At 27.9% G+C, this 20,265-nt stretch overlaps 1 protein-coding gene across 1 annotated transcript in view; it reads right to left on the bottom strand.

Moving 5' to 3' along the window:
- Positions 1-20,265, bottom strand: part of LOC105261833 (kielin/chordin-like protein) — a 209,682-nt gene that overhangs the window by 33,976 nt on the left and 155,441 nt on the right. The window lies entirely within an intron of this gene.

The raw sequence follows: 20,265 nt of genomic DNA, 5'->3' as shown, positions 1-20,265 counted from the left end.
CATCAAACCTGGCTAGCCACAATTTGTCATAGCAAATTATTTCGGCCAGTACAACATAAATATGAAATAAAATTATTAAACTAAATAAATTAATTTATTTTCTTGTAAATAAATTTATTTCTCAAAATGGCAGCAAAACGAAACGCAGACCCATCAACCTTCAAGGTTAACTGGAATTGTCCAGTTGCTGGTCGCATAAATTATGACACTTGGTTTTAGGCCAAGTGTGAATGTGGTTCGTGGGCAACTCCCTCAACCTCACATGTGTTGGACACGAACTTCAAGTTACAACTAAAAAATGCCTGACCGCTCGCCTGCCTGTCACTTGTTATGCAAAATTTACGCAAATTGTCAACGCAACTGACGCGATAGTCTTCGTTTTGCCCCACTGACACATGCCGACTGTTGACAGACGACAGAGAGGTCGAGAGAGATTGCAAGGCAAAAGAATGGCATTTTATGATAGCAGTCAGTTTTGTTTTCTTCTTTTTTATGTTTCGAGGCGGTTTTGTATAACTTTTATCAGACTGGCAGCCAAACAGCCAGCCATTCAGCCTATATGCCAGCTATCGAGGGAATCCAGAACGTGTCAATGTCAAAGAAAAAATTATATATTTATTTATTTGGATGTGTTATTCTTTAAAAATTTTGACAGATGAAAATAACATGTTAAATGTCATATATGGTGACCTTGAGTGTCATAGCTTGACTATTAAAAAGCTTTTATGCTAAGATGTTTAGGTTTTGAAAAAAAAGTTAATGTGTGGTGCATACTTTTAGACATTAGGATTTTTTAAGTGTGAGTTTTTAAAATATTTTTTTTGAAGGACTTAACATTACTGAATTTTTTTGTTTTAAGAAAATTTCTTCAAGGATTGAAAATCGATGATTTAAAAAAAAAAAATTGCAAGTGCCATCTTTGGTCCATGTTTTGTAAGAGGGCATCATGGCACCGTAGTACAATTTTTTCATGAAGTAAGTAATTGTTTTCCACCATTTTATTTCCAGATTTTTTAAAGTTTTTTTTTTCCAAAAGGGTCTCTGTGTCTAAAAATTCTTACGTAAGTCTTTTGTGTTTAGGAGACCTCTCGAATGAGCAGAGGACCTTTAGACTGCCTTCTTTGTCCCAGAGATCTTCAGAAGCTTTTCAATATCTAGCAATCCTTCAGAAGGGTTTTTATATCCATAAAATTTCTCGGAAGCCTTTTGTGTCCATGTGAGATTTTTTCTAAGGGCCACCCTAGTAGAATTTTTAAACAATTTTTCATAGGCTCTTAAAATGTGGATTTTTTCAATTCCACAAAAAAAAAATCAAAGGCCAATCAAACGTAGAAGAAAAAAATAAATAATATTTCTTCAAGGACTTTCGAAGCAATAAACGTGGATTTTTTTAAAAATATTTCTCATAGGATCCTTCAAACGTGATTTTTTAAAAATAATTTTTTCAAGGACCCATCAAAGGTGGAATTTTTAAAAATAATTTTTTCAGGAACTTATCAAACGTAGATTTTTTAAAAATATTTTTTTCAAGGACCAGTCAAATGTGGATTTTTTAAAAATAAAAATAAAATAATTTCTCCAAGGACCCAGCAAATGTGGATTTTATAAAGACTATTTTTTTCAAGAACAAATTGAACGTGGATTTTTTAAGAATATCTTTTCAAGGTCCCATCAAACGTGGATTTTTTAAAGAATTTTTTCAACGAACCATCAAAGATGGATTTTTAAAGAATATTTTTTCAATGACCTTTTAAATTTGGATTTTTATAGAATATTTCTTCAAGGACTTTCAATGCAATAGATGTGGATTTTTTAAAGAATATTTTTTCAAGAACATTTCAAATTTGGATTTTTGTAGAATATTTCTTCAAGGGTCTTCAATCCAATAGACGTTGATTTTTTAAAGAATATTTTTTCAAGGACCTTTCAAATTTGGATTTTTATAGAATATTTTTTCAAGGACCTTCAATGCAATAGACGTGGATTTTTTAAAGAATATATTTTCCAGGACCTTTCAAATTTGGATTTTTATAGAATATTTTTTCTAGAACCTTCAATGCAATAGACGTGGATTTTTTAAAGAATATTTTTTCAAGGACCTTTCAAATTTGGATTTTGATGGAATATTTTTTCAAGGACCTTCAATGCAATAGACTTGGATTTTTTATGGAATATTTTTTCTAGAACCTTCAATGCAATAGACGTGGATTTTTAAAGAATATTTTTCAAGGACCTTCAAAGTAATAAATATGGATTTTTATAGAATATTTTTTTAAGGACCTTCAATGCAGTAGACGTGGATTTTTTAAAGAATGTTTTTTCAAGGACCTTTCAAATTTGGATATTTATAGAATATTTTTTTTAAAAACCTTCAATGCAATAGACATGGATTTTTTAAAGAATATTTTTTCAAGGACCTTCAAAGCAATAAATATGTTTTTTTAAAGAATGTTTTTTCAAGGACCTTTCAAATTTGGATTTTTATAGAATATTTTTTTTAAAAACCTTCAATGCAATAGACATGGATTTTTTAAAGAATATTTTTTCAAGGACCTTCAAAGCAATAAAATTGGATTTTTTAAAGAATATTTTTCAAGGACCTTCAAAGCAATAAACGTGGATTTTTTTAAAGAATTTTTTTTAAGAATATTTTTTTTCAAAAATCATCAAACGTGAGTTTTGTAAATAATATTTTTTTCAAGGACCCATCAAAAGTAGATTTTTTTAAGAATATTTTCAAGGACCTATTATACTTGGATTTTTTTAAAGATTTTCTTCAAGGATTTATCAAACGTGGATTTTTAAAGAGTTTTTTTTTTTTTCAGGACCTATCAATGTTGGATTTTTTTATAGATTTTCTTCGAGGACCTATTAAAAGTGGCTTTTTGAGGATGTTTTTTGAAGGACTTATAGCACGAGCTTTTTTAAAGTTTTTTTCAGGACCTTTCAAAGCTGGATTTTTAGAGAATTTCTTCAAGGATCTATTAAGAGTGGCTTTTTAAGGATGTTTTTTGTAGGACATATAGAACGTGGATTTTTAACGAGTTTTTTCAGGACCCATTAAAGGTGATTTTTTTTTTTGAGAATTCCTTCAAGGGCCTATTAAGAGTGGCCTTTTAAGGCCAATAAACATGAGTTTTTTAAAGAATATTATTTTAAGGACCCATCAAACGTGGATTTTTTAAAGAATATTTCTCGAAGGACCCATCAATCGTGGATTTTTTAAAAAATATTTCTCCAAGGACCCATCAAACATGGATTTTTTAAAGAATATTTCTCCATGGACCCATCAAACGTGGATTTTTTGAAGAATATTTTTTCAAGGACCTTCAAGGCAATAAACATGTATTTTTAACGAATATATTTCCAAGGACCTTCAAATCGATAAATGTGAATTTTTAAAAGAATATTTTTTCAAGTACCTTTAATGAAATAAACGTGAATATTTTAAAGAAAAATTTTTCAAGGACATTCAAAGCAATAAACGTGAATTTTTTAAAGAATATTTTTTAAGGACTTTCAGAGAAATAAACGTGGATTTTTTAAAGAATATTTTTTCAAGGACTTTCAGAGAAATAAACCAAATTTTTTTAAACGTAGTAATTATTTTTTTTAACGTAGATTCAAACATAGATATTTCAAAGAATTTTTAAGGACCTATAAAATATGGATTTTAAGTATACTTTCAAGGACCTATTATACTTGGATTTTTTTTAAAGATTTTCTTCAAGGATTTATCAAACGTGGATTTTTTCAGGTCCTATTTAAGTTGAATTTTTAGAGAATTTCTTCAAGGTTCTATTAAGAGTGGCTTTTTAAGGATGTTTTTTGAAGGACTTATCAAACGTCGATTTTCAAAGATTTTGTTGATTTTTGAAGGAGCAACATCCATGCTCTGATCACTGATTTTTTAAGGACTTTTGAAACGTTATTTTTTATGATTTTTTTCAAGGACCTATCAAATTTGGAGTTTTATAAAATGTATTTTTGTTGGGCCATCCAATTCCATAATGTTGAGTTTTAAAGGAGCAAGGACCTATAAAATCTGGATTTTAAAAAATGTATTTTTCATGGACCATCCAAGTCCATCCATGATCATGGATATGTTGAAGATTTTTTTTCAAGGAATTTTCGAATGAGAATTTTTTCCTGAATTTTCCGCATAATATCTACGCTTTAAAAGTAGATATTTCCAGGATTTTTTTCGAAGACCGTCCGAGGAACTGAGACGGATTTTTTTTTAATATTTTTATTAAGGGTCATCAGGAGTACTATTGTGAATCTTGAGCTAACTAAAATTTTTTTGCCAATTTTCCTTCGTATTTCCCAGTTTTTAAAATTCAATTTTTTGTGCCATTTTACCGTAGGAATTTTTATTGTTGTTGTAGTTTTGCTATCCCATTCTTCTCTAGTACCACCAACCGTTTTCCACTTAAGTTAAACTCCCTGTCACTTGTATTGACTTTTGTCGGCGATTATCGTGAATATGGAAATTCATGTTTTTTTTATGATGAAGGTTGATTGTCCGTGTGTATGTGTGTTTGTCAGTTTCACGGTATAGTTTTCAACTTGGCTCTCATGTGGCGGAAAGGCCAATTTCATGGTAAATGTAAGTTTTTACTTTCCAACAGATGAATGGCAAAAAAAAAAACAGCAACGACGAGGCAAACAAACGGAAAACCTCCGTTCGATGGTCATAAGTCGGGCAGTCAGTTTGTCATAGTTGGGAGAAATGTCGAAATAGAAGAAGACGACAACTATGACGACGACGTCGAAATCAGAGATAGAGAAGTCATGCAAAATGCCAACGTCAAATGTCATCGCCATACATTCACTTTATGGCCGCGTTGTGATGTGGCCAAAGAGTTAACTGCCATTGCCATTGTGGTGGCCAACAGCTAGCTGGCTGTGCGTTCCCAACTAACAGCCAGGCCATTTGTGGCCGGCCCTTTCTAAAGCTGCCGCAATGTTTGGTTTTGTCGTTGCAATTTGTTTTTCTTTCGTTTCTTTCATTTCTTTGTTAACAATTCATGTTGCCTCTATTGTTGTGGCCATGTTTAAATGGTTTGTTATGTGCCCTCCCCCCTCGACCGACCATTATTGTTAACATGACATGGCCCGAGGATATTGTATAGAAGAAAGCCAGAAAGCCAGCGTTGGCTTAGCTGTCAATTCGAAAAAAAGTAGCAGAGTATCAGAAAAAGAAAGGCTAGAAATCGAGGCGCCTCCATTCAATTCAACTGGCATAATTTGATATGTTTTTTTCCTGTTTTTTTTTTTTTGTTATTTCGCATTCATATTTTTTGACGCAATGTTGGCCATTATTGTGACAATGCTGTCACCATTTTGTGTGTCGGGGAAGCTCAACATCTATTGACTTTGGAAGCTGCCTATCTGGCTGGCTAGATGACTGACGACCAGCCTGCTTTGTTCACTGATCGAAGTCGGCGAGTAATATTAGAGATGTTTGACATTGTGCTATGATTGTAAAATTGACAGTGATGAGGATGGCTAAAGTGCCGCTCACTGAATTCAATGATTTGGAAGAGTGTGTCATAATAAAAATGGAATAAAAAAAATTCTTCAAAAATGGAAGACCTCAATCAAGATAGTCCCTCAAAAATCCAGAATAATTGTCTGCATTTCCGCCGTAAGAAATAGCGAATATAATTGGAATTGAATATTCAGATCTTCATCGGATATTATTAAATACGGATATTATTAAAAAATATCCTTAAAAAATAAATAAAAACCAGTAAAGAAAGTCTTAAAGTCGGGCGGGACTTTATGATACCCTACACCACTTTGCTAATTTAGTAGAGCTGCGCCTAACAATTAAAAGTTTTTGTGGGGGAATTCAATCATACACGCTATGATTATAATTATAATTTAAAGTTCAAAGGACTAAATATGCCGAAGCATTTGTATCTTTTAAATTCGGACTTGTATTGCCCATTTGGTGCACAAAATTAAATTGAAATCGGATAAAATTATATATGGGAGCTATGTCCAAATCGGAACCGATCTCGATAAAATTTGGCAAAGATATTTCTGAGCTGCATTTGATATATTTCCCTGAATATCGTTGTTACGGAGTGCATATTACGGCTGTGGGTAACAAATATGACAAATCGGATGAACAGTATATATGGGAGCTATAGCTATATCTGAATCGATCTTCACCGAATTTGACATACAAGCTTTTAGACTCAATTCGGTCGTAAGTGCCAAATTTCATCCAATTTGGGCAAATATTAGACGTTTGGTGCACAATCAAAAGTAAATCGGACGAAGTTATATATGGGAATTATATCCAAATCTGAACCGATCTCAAAAAAATTTAGCAAAGGTATTTCTAAGCTGTATTTGATATATTTCCCCAAATATTGTTGTTACAGAGTGCATATCACGGCTGCGGAGGACAAAAATAACAAATCGGATGAATAACATGTATGGGAGCTATAGCTATATCTGAACCGATTTCGATCAAATTTGGCATACTTATTTTGAGGTCCAATCTGATCGTACGTGCAAAATTCCATACTATTCGGACAGATATTACACCTTTGGTGCACAATAAAAGGCAAATCGGACGAAGATATATATGGGAGCTATATCTAAATTTTTACCGATTATCTCCAATTTCAATAGGGTTAGTCCTTGGGCCAAACAAATGATTTGTGCAAAATTTCATCTGGATAGGGCAATAAATGCAAACTGTACTTTGTTTACAAAAATACATGGACAGACGGACGGACGGACATGCATAAATCGACTCAGAATGTGATTCTATGCAGATCATCAAAAGGAACTATGGGTCTATCTCGTTTCCTTTTGCCTGTTACAAACAAATGCACAAAGACATAATACCCTGACCACCTAGTGGTGTAGGGTATAAAAATATACAAATGCACATTTATTGGCCGGCAGGTTCCTGGAAATATTTACTGGATTTCTTGTGAAGACCTTTAAATTTAAGCAAAGGATATTAAAAGCATATGCCTTTAAAAAAATAAAAAATACACGACTTTAAAAATATTTTTGAAAGCCAAGAAGAGTCCTTGTATAATCAGTTGTCCTTGTCCTTGTAAATTCAGATTTATAGCTTGGATAGTTCTTCAAAAATTTCTTTACAAAATCTTAGTTTATAGCTTGGTTAGTCTTTCGAAATTCTTTAAAAAAATCCAGGTCTGTAGCTTGGATAATCCTTCAAGAAAATTTTATAAAAAAAATTTCAAGTTTATAGCTTGGATAGTTTTTCTAAAAAATATTAAATAAATCAAGGCTTATGGTCTGGATAATCCTTCAAAAAAATTTTTCAAAAAGTCTTTCAAAAAATTCGTTAAGAAATTCACGTTAATATTATGTATAGTCCTTCAAAAATTTCTTTAAAAATATCCTTAGCAGTATCCACTCCTTCTAAACATTTTTTAAAAATCCAAATTTATAGCTTCAAAAATTGATTTAAAAAATCGAGGATTGTAGCTTGGACAGTCCTTGAGATATTACTTTAAAAAAATCCAGGATTGAGCTTAGATAGTCCTTCAAATATTTCTTTAAAAAATCCAGGATTGAGCCTAGATAATTCTTTAAAAAAACCCACGTTTATACCTCGAAAAATGTTTTAAAAAAATCCATGAGTAAAGCTTATGTGGTCCTTCAAAATTTATATAACTAATTATTACTAAGATAGAACCTGAAATTAATTTTTATAAAACCGCGCGTCCTTATCCTCGTTGGTCCTTAACAAAATCTAGCTTTAATAGTTCTTCAAAACAACTCTTTAAAAATCTACCTTAAAAACTTGGTAGGTCATTCATAAAAATCTTTAAAAATCTTTGAAAAAAGTTAAGAACCCAGTTCTATAGCCAGTTCTATAGGTCCTTGAAAAAATGTCTCCAGTAATATTGATTGAATAGTCCTTTAAAAATCCACGTTTCAAGATTGGAGAGTCCTTTCAAAATCCACGTTTCAAACTTGGAGAGTCCTTTCAAAACATTTTTAACAAATCCAGGTTTATAGCTTGGATAGCCCTTCACAAAGTCTAAACAAAAAAAATTAAGTTTATAGTTTGAATAGTCCTTCAAAAAAATCCTAAAAAAATCCTGGGTTATAGCTTGGATAGTCCTTCAAAAAATTCTTTAAAAAAATTATCGTTTATATCCCTGTAGGTTCTTGAAAAATGTTAAAAATACACTTTTATAGCACTGTAGGTCCTCAAAAATATATTTTTAAAAAATCCTAGTTTATTGATTAGATGGTCCTTAAAAATATCTTTAAAAAATCCACGTTTATATCCCTGTAGGTCCTTGAAAAGAAGTTAAAAATCGACTTTTATAGTTCCGTTGGTCCTTGAAAAAAATCTTTACAAATCCACATTTATATCTCTGAAGGTCCTTGAAAAATGTTAAAAATCCACTTTTATAGCTCTGCAGATCATTGAAAAAATCTTAAAAAAGGTCCTTTAAGAGAATTAAAAAAGGATCTTAAAAAATTGAAAACTCCACTTTTATAGGTCCTTGAAAAAATCCATAAAAAATGTCCTTTAAAAATTAAAAAAAAAAAATTAAAAAGTTACTTAAAAAATTTTAAAATCCACTTTTATAGGTCCTTGAAAAAATCTTTAAAAATCCACGTTTATATCTCTGTAGGTCCTTAAAAAAGTTAAAAGTCCACGTTTATAGGTCCTTGGAAAAATCTTGAAAACATCGACGTTTATATCTCTGTAGGTCCTTAAAAAAAGTTAAATTCCACTTTTATAGGCCTCGAAAAAATCTTTAAAAAAATCCACGTTTATATCTCTGTAGGTCCTTGAAAAAAAATCTTTAAAAAATCCACGACTATAACTCTGTAGGTCCTTGAAAAAAATCTTTAAAAACTCAACGTCTATAACTCTGTAGGTCCTAAAAAAACTTAAAAAAAATCCACGTCTATAACTCTGTAGGTCCTTGAAAAAAATCTTTAAAAAATCCACGTCTATAACTCTGTAGGTCCTTGAAAAAAATCTTTACAAAATCCACGTCTATAACTCTGTAGATCCTTGAAAAAAATCTTTAAAAAATCCACGTCTATAACTCTGTAGATCCTTGAAAAAAATCTTTAAAAAATCCACGTTGATATCTCTGTAGGTCCTTAAAAAATCTTTAAAAAATCCATCTGTAGGTCCTTAAAAAAATCCACGATTTTACCTCTGTAGTTCCTTAAAAAATCTACGTTTATATCTCTGTAGGTCCTTAAAAAAGGTAAAAGTCCACGTTTCCACTATTTTAGGTCCTTTAAAATATTTTTTAAAAAATCCACGATTATAGCTCCTTGAAAAAAAAAATTAAAAATCCACTTTTATAGCTCAGTAGTCCCTTGAAATCTTTAAAAATGCACGATTATTGGTTGGATGGTCCTTCAAAAAATTCTTTAAAAACTCTAGGTTTGTGGCTTGGATGGTCTTGGAAAAAATTCTTAAAAAAAGACATTATTATTGGTGGGATTGTTCTTGAAAAAAAAAAAAATATTTAAAAAAATCTATGTTTGTAGCTCGGCAGGTCCTCGAAAAAAATTTCTTTAAAAATCCAAAACTTTTGCTTGGATGGTCATTGAAAAAGTTCTTTAAAAACCAGGTTTATACCTTGTAGGTCCTTAAAAAAAATTCTTAAAAAAAACTACCAATATTGGTTCGATGTTCTTTGAAAGCATTCCTTAAAAATATCCACGTTTATATCCTTTATGGTCCTCGAATAAAATCCACATTTGATGCCCTGAAGGTCCTTAGAAATAAAATCCTTAAAAATTTTTCTTTTTTTTGCTTTAAATTTGCTTAAAAAATCTGTTTTGTTTTTTGAAGTTCCTTGAAAAAAAATATTGAAAAATCCACTATAGTATCCTTGAAGGTCCTTGTAAAATATTCCTGAAAATTTATAGGGATAAAGCCTGACCATTTTGCAACAATGAAAATTTTTTATATAAAATTCTATACATTTTATCTATATATTTTCTATATCCTCGCAATAAATTTTGAAAAAAGTAAATTTCATAGTTCATTTTCTGTAATAAATTTCTTCCTCCTTAAGATCCCCCAGGACACTGTCTTAATGGTTTGTGTTTGTTTTTTTCGCTTGTCAAAATCTCTTATATTTCTCATGACAAATGAGTTTTTGTAACGTCTGTTGGTTTGTTTGTTCGGCGGTTTATGGAAACGCTGTGGCAGCCACCTCCGCTGCCACCAAAAAGTAGGCGAAAAGTGAACGTTTTTCCACCTGCCAATAAATCATGGTCAATGCAAAAATGAAAAAGAACAATGTTTTCTATTTGCTAAAAAACAACAACAACTGATAACAGGGTTCTAACAAATATAAATTTGTAATGTGGTTAACCGGGTGGGGGAAGGGGACGGAGGAGTGAGAAGTGTTTTCTGGTTAAGTTCAAAAATTTGCAATTTGTGAATTTCGATTTCATGGCAGAGCAAGGACAATGGCAATTTATCAAAATTTTGTGAATTATGTCCTTACGGAAGGATGTGCGGATAAACACGAAATTAAAAAAGGGGAATATTTTTAAGGACTCTCCATAGCTACAAACTTGAATTTTTAAATAATTTTATCAAGGACCTCCAAGGCTAAAAAATGTGGATTTCTTGAAGAAGTAGATTTAAAAAAATGTCAAGGACCATCAAGGATGCAAATCTAAATTTATTTTTAATTAACTTAACTACCTTCCATGCTACAATGGAGGATTTTTTTAATGATTTATTTTTTTTTTGATCTTTTAAGATTGGTTTTTTTTTTCAGGGAACTTCAACGATCTTCATGTGGATTTTTAGAGACTTTTGAAGGATATTTTAGCCTATTAAAGTATATTTATTAAAATTTTTTTTTTCAAGGACAACCAAGGCTAAAAAATGTGGATTTCTTGAAGACGTAGATTTAAAAAAAAAAAAAAATCAAGGACGATCAAGGATACAAATCTATTTTTTTAAATAACTCAAGTACCTTCCCTGCTACAATAGAGGATTTTTTTAAATGTTATATTTTGGAGCTATACAGGCTGGTTTGTTTCAAGGACCTTCAAGGGTCTTCATTGGATTTTTAGAGATTTTTGAAGGATATTTTGATTTGATTTTTCTAGGACCTTCAAGGCTATATACACGTATTTTTTGAAGATTTTTTCAAGGACCATCAAGGTCACAAAGGCGTTTTTTATATATTTAATTTTTAGCTCTTCCCATTGATTTTTCTAGGCCTTCAAGGCTAAACATGTATTTTTTAAGATTTTTTTCAGGGACCATCAAGGTCACAAAGACGTTTTTATAAAGTTTTTTTTTTTTTTTTCAAAAAAAAATTTTATGAATATTTTTTTATTACCCATTCTCTTAATATCCCCCAACTGTCATAAATGTCATGGACAAGTCTTAGTTTTTTATTGTCTTCTTTCTCTGTTTGAATAGTTGCCGGTTTGGTTGCTTGGTTATAGATTAACCAACCATCCGACCAACCAGCCAGCCATTCATACCACATCCAGTCCAGTCTAACCCTGACCATAACATATCAATTTCATTAACAAACATTGAACAGTGACATTTTAAATTTTTTTTTTTTAATATTTATTTTCCCCCCTATCAAATTTTTCTCTTCGCTCAAAGAGACTAACACACATTCATCCGGCTGACTAGTCAAACAGCCAGCCAGCTAGATAACCATCCAACCAGCCCAGCTGTATTAAATTTTCGATTTGTATTCAATTTCTATCAGCGAAAAAAAAGACTCGACAGCAGTGTCAAGGAATAAAAAAAAAACTAGCACCACTGCTAGTGGTCGTCTGTTCAAACCAGCCATGGACATCTCGAAAAAATACGCCAATCCGTTTGTAAGCGTTATTTACATTTGCCAGCGAATATTTTTTTTTATTTTAGCTGTTAGTCTAGCATTGTGTGAGAAAAAATAAACCAAAAAAAAAAGCGAGAAATATGATCTTGTGTCAATGTATTCATTGAAATTGGACAGTTTTGTTTGAGTGGCTAGCCTTAGGGGGGGAAATCTAAACAAACTTCCTTGGAAGCGTTGGCTGGGGCTTCAAGGAAAGACAAGTTTTTTTTGTTTCAGTATATTTCTTGCAATTTTGTGGAGATTAATTGTGTCAAAAAAACAAGTTCTTCTTTTATTGGTTCTTGAAAAAAATTCTTAAAACATTCTATGATTGCGGCCCTGAGGGTCCTTGAAAAAAGTTCGTAAAAATAGCCTTGTTTTTAATTGACTTAATTAAAAATCAATGCTTTAAGAACAGATTGTCCTTGGAAGTACATCCTGAAATTCCCGTTTACATTTAATATTAAAAAAATATTTTTAAAAAATCCTGGTTGATTCTGGTCCTTAAAAAAATATTTTTTAAAAATCCATGTTAATTCTGGTATTTGAAAAAAATATTTTTTAAAAATCCACGTTAATTCTGGTATTTGAAAAAAATATTTTAAAAAAATCCACGTTGATTCTGGTCTTTGGAAATAAATATTTTTAAAAAAATCCTGGTTGATTCTGGTCTTTGAAAAAAATATTTTTAAAAAATCCACGTTGATTCTGGTCTTTGGAAAAAAATATTTTTAAAAAATTCAAGTTGACTCTGGTCTTTAAAAAAAAAATATTTTTAAAAAATCCACGTTGATTCTGGTCTTTGGAAATAAATATTTTTAAAAAAATCCTGGTTGATTCTGGTCTTTGAAAAAAATATTTTTAAAAAATCCACGTTGATTCTGGTCTTTGGAAAAAAATATTTTTTAAAAAAATCCACGTTAATTCTGGTCTTTGGAAAAAATATTTTTAAAAAAATCCACGTTAATTCTGGTCTTTGGAAAAAAAAAATATTTTTAAAAAATCCACGTTAAATCTAGACTCTGAAAAAAATATTTTTAAAAAAATTCCACTTTGGTTCTGGTCTTTGAAAAAAAATATTTTTGAAAAATCCACGTTGATCCTGGTCTTTGAAAAAAATATTTCTAAAAAATCCACGTTGACTCTGGTCTTTGGAAAAAAATATTCTTAAAAAATCCACGTTGAATCTGGTCTTTGAAAAAAAATATTTTTAGAAAATCCAAATTTATCTTTAAAGTTTGAAAAATATTTTTAGAAAATCCATGTAAATTTTTAATATTAAAAAAATATTATTAAAAAATCCACTTTGATTCTGGTCTATGAAAAAAATATTTCTAAAAAATTCGCATTGATTCTGGTATTTGAAAAAACTATTTTTAGAAAATTCACGCTTATTTTTAATATTGAATAAAATATTTTTACAAAATCAGGGTTTGTTTTTATGTTGAAGAATATTTTTTAAAAAATCCACTTTGATTCTGGTCTTTAAAGAAATATTTTTTAAAAAATCCACTTTGATTCTGGGGTTTGAAAAAAAATATTTTTTAAAAATCCACTTTGATTCTGGTCTATGAAAAAAAATCATTTTTATACAATCCACGTTTATTTTTAATGTTGGAAAAATATTTTTAGAAAATTAATGTTTATTTTTAATATTGAAAAAATATTATTAAAAAATCCTATGAAAAAAACATTTCTAAAAATCCGCATTGATTCTGGTATTTGAAAAAAAAATATTTTTAGAAAATCCACGTTTATTTTTAATATTGAATAAAATATTTTTAAAAGATCAGCGTCCATTTTTATATTAAAGAGTATTTTTAAAAAAGTCCCCTTTGATTCTGGTCCTTGAAAAATATGTTTTTAGAAAATCCACATTAATTTTTAATTTTGAAAAAAAAAATATATTTTTAAAAGGTACTCATTTATTTTAACATTGAAAAATATTTTTAAAAAATCCCAGTTTATTTGTATAATTCAAAAAATTATTTTTAAAAAATCCCAGTTTATTTGTATAATTCAAAAAATTATTTTTAAAAAATTCACGTTTATTGATAATCTTAAAAATATTTTTTTATAAATCCACATTCTGGTCATTGAAAAAAAAAATATATTAAAAAATTTTAAAAATATTTTTTAAAAAATCCTAGATAAAATATTTGAAACTTACAGCATAGGAGCGGTTTGATTCGAATATCCTTCTACAAAAATATAAATAAATTGGTCGCCAATAACCTCTTTGGATAGATATTATCTTCAAAGAATGAGAGCTTTATTTTCTTCTCCAATAATTTCATGATTTATCATTTTCTCCTTCACTGATCAACAAGTTCGATTTAATGAATTGATTCATTACCTTGTGGCCAATAAGACAACCAACAAAGCCATATATCAATTAATTCCAAGATTTAGACTAGAATTTTCCTTGTAGAGCTTCAAAGCAATGCAGGCGATGATCGCCAGCCAAACCAGCCGCCAATGAATGATATTCCCATTGATTGACAATCTTTGATTTCCTTGGAATTAAAATGAAATCATGGCAGAGCTACCCAGCTCCGACTAGCTTTGCCACAATGAGCAGCTGACACAAATTGTTATCGAGAATCTCTACGGCTGCGGCAATCATTTAGCAATGACAATTATGGCAGGCATCATGCCGTAACTTTTTTGCTTCCACTTCTATGCAACTTTTTTTCTTGCCCATGAAGAACAGCAACAACATCGCAAAATTAAATGTAAATTTATACAATAAGCGGACATTGTGGTTGTAGCCTGTCACTGGGAAAAAGAAGAAAGACGTAAACGTAGCCGTACGCCACTGTAGTGTAAATAAATAATTGATGACACCATTCCGCAATAAGACCAAAAACAACATTACAATTTGCAATGAAAATTCAAACTTGTAAAACACCAAAAACCGCTCGGCGGCAGGCCAATAGCTCACATTTTATATTTATTTATTACATATGTGTGTGTATATCTCCATATGGTTGCATGAAAATCTGGAGCACACCGGCCATTTGGCTCTTTGTAGAGATGACAGATGGTTAACAATTTATGAAATTTGCAATGATTACAATTTAAAGGAAAAATGTATTTTCTCAAGCCATGGCGTCAAAAAAGAGATACAAATCTGAAATATTTTCAATTTTTCGCTACTTCAATTAATAGAGTGAAGTGGTAGGAAATATCAAGAACTTAACGTCCATAAATCCGGACACTTTTTAAGGTTTTTTATTGTGAGTCCTTTAATTTTAATAATAAAAAACTATTTTTTTTCTTTGAAAAAAATATTTTATAAAATCCACCTTTATTTTTAGCCTTGTAAAAATATTTTTAAAAATCCACTTTGATTCTGGTCCTTTCAAAAATATTTTATAAAATCCACCTTTATTTTTAGCCTTGTAAAAATATTTTTAAAAATCCACTTTGATTCTGGTCCTTTCAAAAATATTTTTAAAAATCCACGTTGATTCTGGTCCTTAAGAAATATTTTTAAAAAATCTACGTTGATTTTGGTCTTTGAAAAAAATATTTTTAAAAAATCAACTTTGATATTGGTCCTTGAAAAAATATTTTTTTAGAAAATCCATGTTTATTTATTGCCTTTAAAAAAGTATTTTTAAAAAATCCACATTTTTGTAACCTTTAAAAAAATATTTTTAAAAAAAATCCACGTTTTTGGAACTTAAAAAAAATATTTTTAAAAAAATCCACGTTTTTGGAACTTAAAAAAAATATTTTTAAAAAAAATCCACGTTTTTGGAACTTAAAAAAAATATTTTTAAAAAAATCCACGTTGATTCTGGTCTTTAAAAAAATATTTTTAAAAAAATCCACGTTGATTCTGGTCTTTAAAAAAATATTTTTAAAAAAATCCACGTTGATTCTGGTCTTTAAAAAAATATTTTTAAAAAAATCCACGTTGATTCTGGTCTTTAAAAAAATATTTTTAAAAAAATCCACGTTGATTCTGGCCTTTAACAAAATATTTTTAAAAAAATCCACGTTGATTCTGGTCTTTAAAAAAATATTTTTAAAAAATCCACGTTGATTCTGGTCTTTAAAAAAATATTTTTAAAAAATCCATGATTATTGTTAATATTGAAAAAATGTTTTTAAAAAATCCACGTTTATTTTTAGCCTTTAAAACATATTTTTAAAAAATCCACGTTTATTTTTAGCCTTTAAAACATATTTTTAAAAAATCCACGTTTATTTTTAGCCTTTAAAACATATTTTTAAAAAATCCACGTTTATTTTTAATCTTTAAAAAATGTTTTTAAAAAATCCACGTTTATTTTTAATCTTTAAAAAATATTTTTAAAAAATCCACGTTTATTTTTAATCTTTAAAAAATATTTTTAAAAAATCCACGTTTATTTTTAATCTTTAAAAAATATTTTTAAAAAATCCACGTTTATTTTTAATCTTTAAAAAATATTTTTAAAAAATCCACGTTTATTTTTAATCTTTAAAAAATATTTTTAAAAAATCCACGTTTATTTTTAATCTTTAAAAAATAATTTTAGAAAATTCACGTTTATTTTTAATCTTTAAAAAAATATTTTTAAAAAATCCACGTTTATTTTTAATCTTTAAAAAATATTTTTAGAAAATCCACGTTTATTTTTAATCTTTAAAAAATATTTTTAAAAAATCCACGTTTATTTTTAATGTTAAAAAAAATATTTTTAGAAAATTTTTAGTGTTCAAAAAATATTTTTTAAAAATTCCAGGTTTAGAAATTATTTTTAAAAAATCCACGTTTATTTTTAGCCTTTAAAAAATATTTTTAAAAAATCTACGTTTATTTTTAGCCATTAAAAATATTTTTTTTTTAAAAATCCACGTTTATTTTTAGCGTTTAAAAAATATTTTTAAAAAATCGACGTTCATTTTTAATATTGAAAAATATAATTTTAAAAAATCCACGTTTTTTTAGTCTTTAACAAATATTTTTAAAAAATTCACGTTTATTTTTAGTCTTAAAAAAATATTTTTAAAAAATCCACGTTTATTTTTAATCTAATTTTTTTTTTTTTAAAATCCGCGTTTATTTTTAGTGTCCAAAAAATGTTTTTAAAATTCCACGTTCATTTTTAATGTTGAAAAATAAAAATATTTTTAAAAAACCTATATTTATTGTTGGTCCCCCACTGTGCCTTCCCAATACCCAACAAATGACTAATCTACCTTGTAAAAATTAAATGCCTTATTTAAGTTAATTTTCATTTAACAAAATTACATTAATTAAATACAAATTTATTTCTATACCCAGAAATGAAAAATACCGTTCCTCATTACACAAAATTGTTTCTAACATCGGCAGATGTTAAATATAAAATGAGGAAAATAAAATTTTCCTCAATTCCTCACATCCATTGTCACTAAATATTGAAATGTTTTTCTTTTTATCAAAAAAGCAAATCTGACAAAATGCCAAATTCATAAAATCTATATAATATTCAAAAAACATTAAATTTTATTTAATTACTGAGCAAATAAAAGAAAAACACATTTTCAGTTGTGGCCATTAAAGGAAGACCAAAAGACGAAATTTTATGATTGCGTCTGTTGGGGTTTTTGGGGAGGGGAAAAGACATATTTGAGGAAGATAATGCCAATGATGATGATGACAACAACAATAACAACAACAATCATGAATCGTCGTTTTGTTGATTTTTTGGTTTTATGATAATTACTTTTTCTCTTTTAAATATATGAGTCTTTGGGCAATTAATGTCATAATTTGTCAAAACAGAATGACAAAACAAATTAAGATTCATGTTAAGATTTTGAAAACGAAAAAGGAGGAGGACTTTCGGTTTGATTTTTTTTTATAAAAAATAAAATTTATTACATCCCAGTTGGGGTCATGCATTTAAGGAATGACAGAGTTTTGAGCAGAAGAAACAATCGAACAAATATCTTCAGCGATTATTAGATCAACAAATGTGGATTTTCATGCATACTTTTAGGAGACTATCACACTAACAAATGTGAAATTTTAAAACCTATGCTTAGGGGACTGTTAGACAATAAAAACATATTTTTAAAAAATAATATAAATAATAATTCTTCATTTTTTTAAGGACAATTTCTTGCGATAGCCTTCTCTTTAAAAAATACTTCTGAAAATTGTTTCTAGGATGGTCTGATATAAATTTCGTGGATTTATAAAAACAATATTTCATCATGGAAAAAAATATTTTTAAAAAATCCACGTTTATTTGTAGCCTTTAAAAAAATATTTTTAAAAAATCCACGTTTATTTGTAGCCTTTAAAAAAATATTTTTAAAAAATCCACGTTTATTTGTAGCCTTTAAAAAAATATTTTTAAAAAATCCACGTTTATTTGTAGCCTTTAAAAAAATATTTTTAAAAAATCCACGTTTATTTGTAGCGTTAAAAAATATTTTTAAAAAATCCACGTTTATTTGTAGCCTTTAAAAAATATTTTTAAAAAATCCACGTTTATTTGTAGCCTTTAAAAAATATATATTTTTTTAAAAATCCACGTTTATTTTTAGCCTTTAAAAAATATTTTTAAAAAATCCAGGTTTATTTTTAGCCTTTAAAAAATATTTTTAAAAAATCCACGTTTATTTTTAGCCTTTAAAAAATATTTTTAAAAAATCCACGTTTATTTTTAGTCTTTCAAAAAATATTTTTAAAAAATCCACGTTTATTTTTTGCCTTTAAAAAAATATTTTTAAAAAAATTCACGTTTATTTTTAGCCTTACAAAAAATATTTTTAAAAAATCCACGTTTATTTGTAGCCTTTAAAAAATATTTTTTTTTAAATGCACGTTTATTTTTAGCCTTTAAAAAAATATTTTTAAAAAATCCACGTTCATTTGTAGCCCTTAAAAATATTTTTAAAAAATCTACGTTTATTTGTAGCCTTTAAAAAATATTTTTAAAAAATCCACGTTTATTTTTAGCCTTACAAAAAATATTTTTAAAAAATCCACGTTTATTTTTAAAAATAAAAAGTATTTTAAAAAAATATTTTTAAAAAATCCACGTTTATTTATAGCCTTTAAAAAAATATTTTTAAAAAATCCACGTTTATTTATAGCCTTTAAAAAAATATTTTTAAAAAATCCACGTTTATTTATAGCCTTTAAAAAAATATTTTTAAAAAATCCACGTTTATTTATAGCCTTTAAAAAATATTTTTAAAAAATCCAAGTTTATTTATAGCCTTTAAAAAAATTTTTTTAAAAAATCCACGTTTATTCATAGCCTTTAAAAAAATATTTTTAAAAAATCCACATTTATTTTTTGCCTTTAAAAATATTTTTAAAAAGTATATGTTTATGTTTAGCCTTTAAAAAAATATTTTTAAAAAGTATATGTTTATGTTTAGCCATTAAAAAAATATTTTTAAAAAATCCATGTTTATGTTTAGCCTTTAAAAAAATATTTTTAAAAAATCCATGTTTATGTTTAGCCTTTAAAAAATATTTTTAAAAAATCAACGTTTATTTTGTGCCTTTAAAAAAATATTTTTAAAAAATCCACGTTTATTTTTAGTCTTTCAAAAAATATTTTTAAAAAATCCACGTTTATTTTTAGCCTTTAAAAAAAATATTTTTAGAAAATCCACGTTTATTTTTTGCCTTTAAAAAATATTTTAAAAAGTATATGTTTATGTTTAGCCTTTAAAAAAATATTTTTAAAAAGTATATGTTTATATTTAGCCTTTAAAAAAATATTTTTAGAAAATCCACGTTTATTTTTTGCCTTTAAAAATATTTTTAAAAAGTATATGTTTATGTTTAGCCTTTAAAAAAATATTTTTGTAAAAATCCACGTTTATTTTTATTTTTTGAAATAAATATTTTTAAAAATCCACGTTTAATTAAAGCCTTTAAAAATTATTTTTGTTAATCCACCTGTATTTTTAAAAATAGCGATCACCTCAATCAAGCGCTTAGCCAGGAATGGGTCAAATACCGCAGCGCAACATTAGGGCAGCGTGTGACGGACGATTTCATTGGCCGTTTGAAGGCCATCATTCGTGCCAAAGGTGACCATTTCGAAAAAAAAAAAAAAACTTATTCTTAACTTTGATGCTGTTTCCGACATTTTTTGCTTTCATTCAAAAAAAAAAAAAAAAAAAAAATAAATAAATAAATAAATAAAAACAAAATGTAAAAGTATGGCGGTTGGTTTTTAAAGAAAATTGAAAATAAATTTTTTATTTGTTTTTGAAGCCAACTTTGATTGTCCTCTGCAAAAAATGTATTAAAAATCCACGTTTGAGAGAGCGTTTGTTGAAAAAAATCGTTATTAAACAAATAAAAATGCTGTGAGTTCAGCCGTGCAAAGTTTCATCAACCTATATTGTTTCGTTCGGAAGCCAGATTATTGAAACCAGAGTGATTTCCACAGACTGA

Source organism: Musca domestica, unplaced genomic scaffold (genome assembly GCF_030504385.1).
Source record: "Musca domestica strain aabys unplaced genomic scaffold, Musca_domestica.polishedcontigs.V.1.1 27, whole genome shotgun sequence".
In the NCBI taxonomy this organism is placed as follows: Eukaryota; Metazoa; Arthropoda; class Insecta; order Diptera; family Muscidae; genus Musca; species Musca domestica.
Note: the sequence above shows the minus strand (reverse complement) of the source record. Positions and strands in the feature narration are given on the sequence as shown.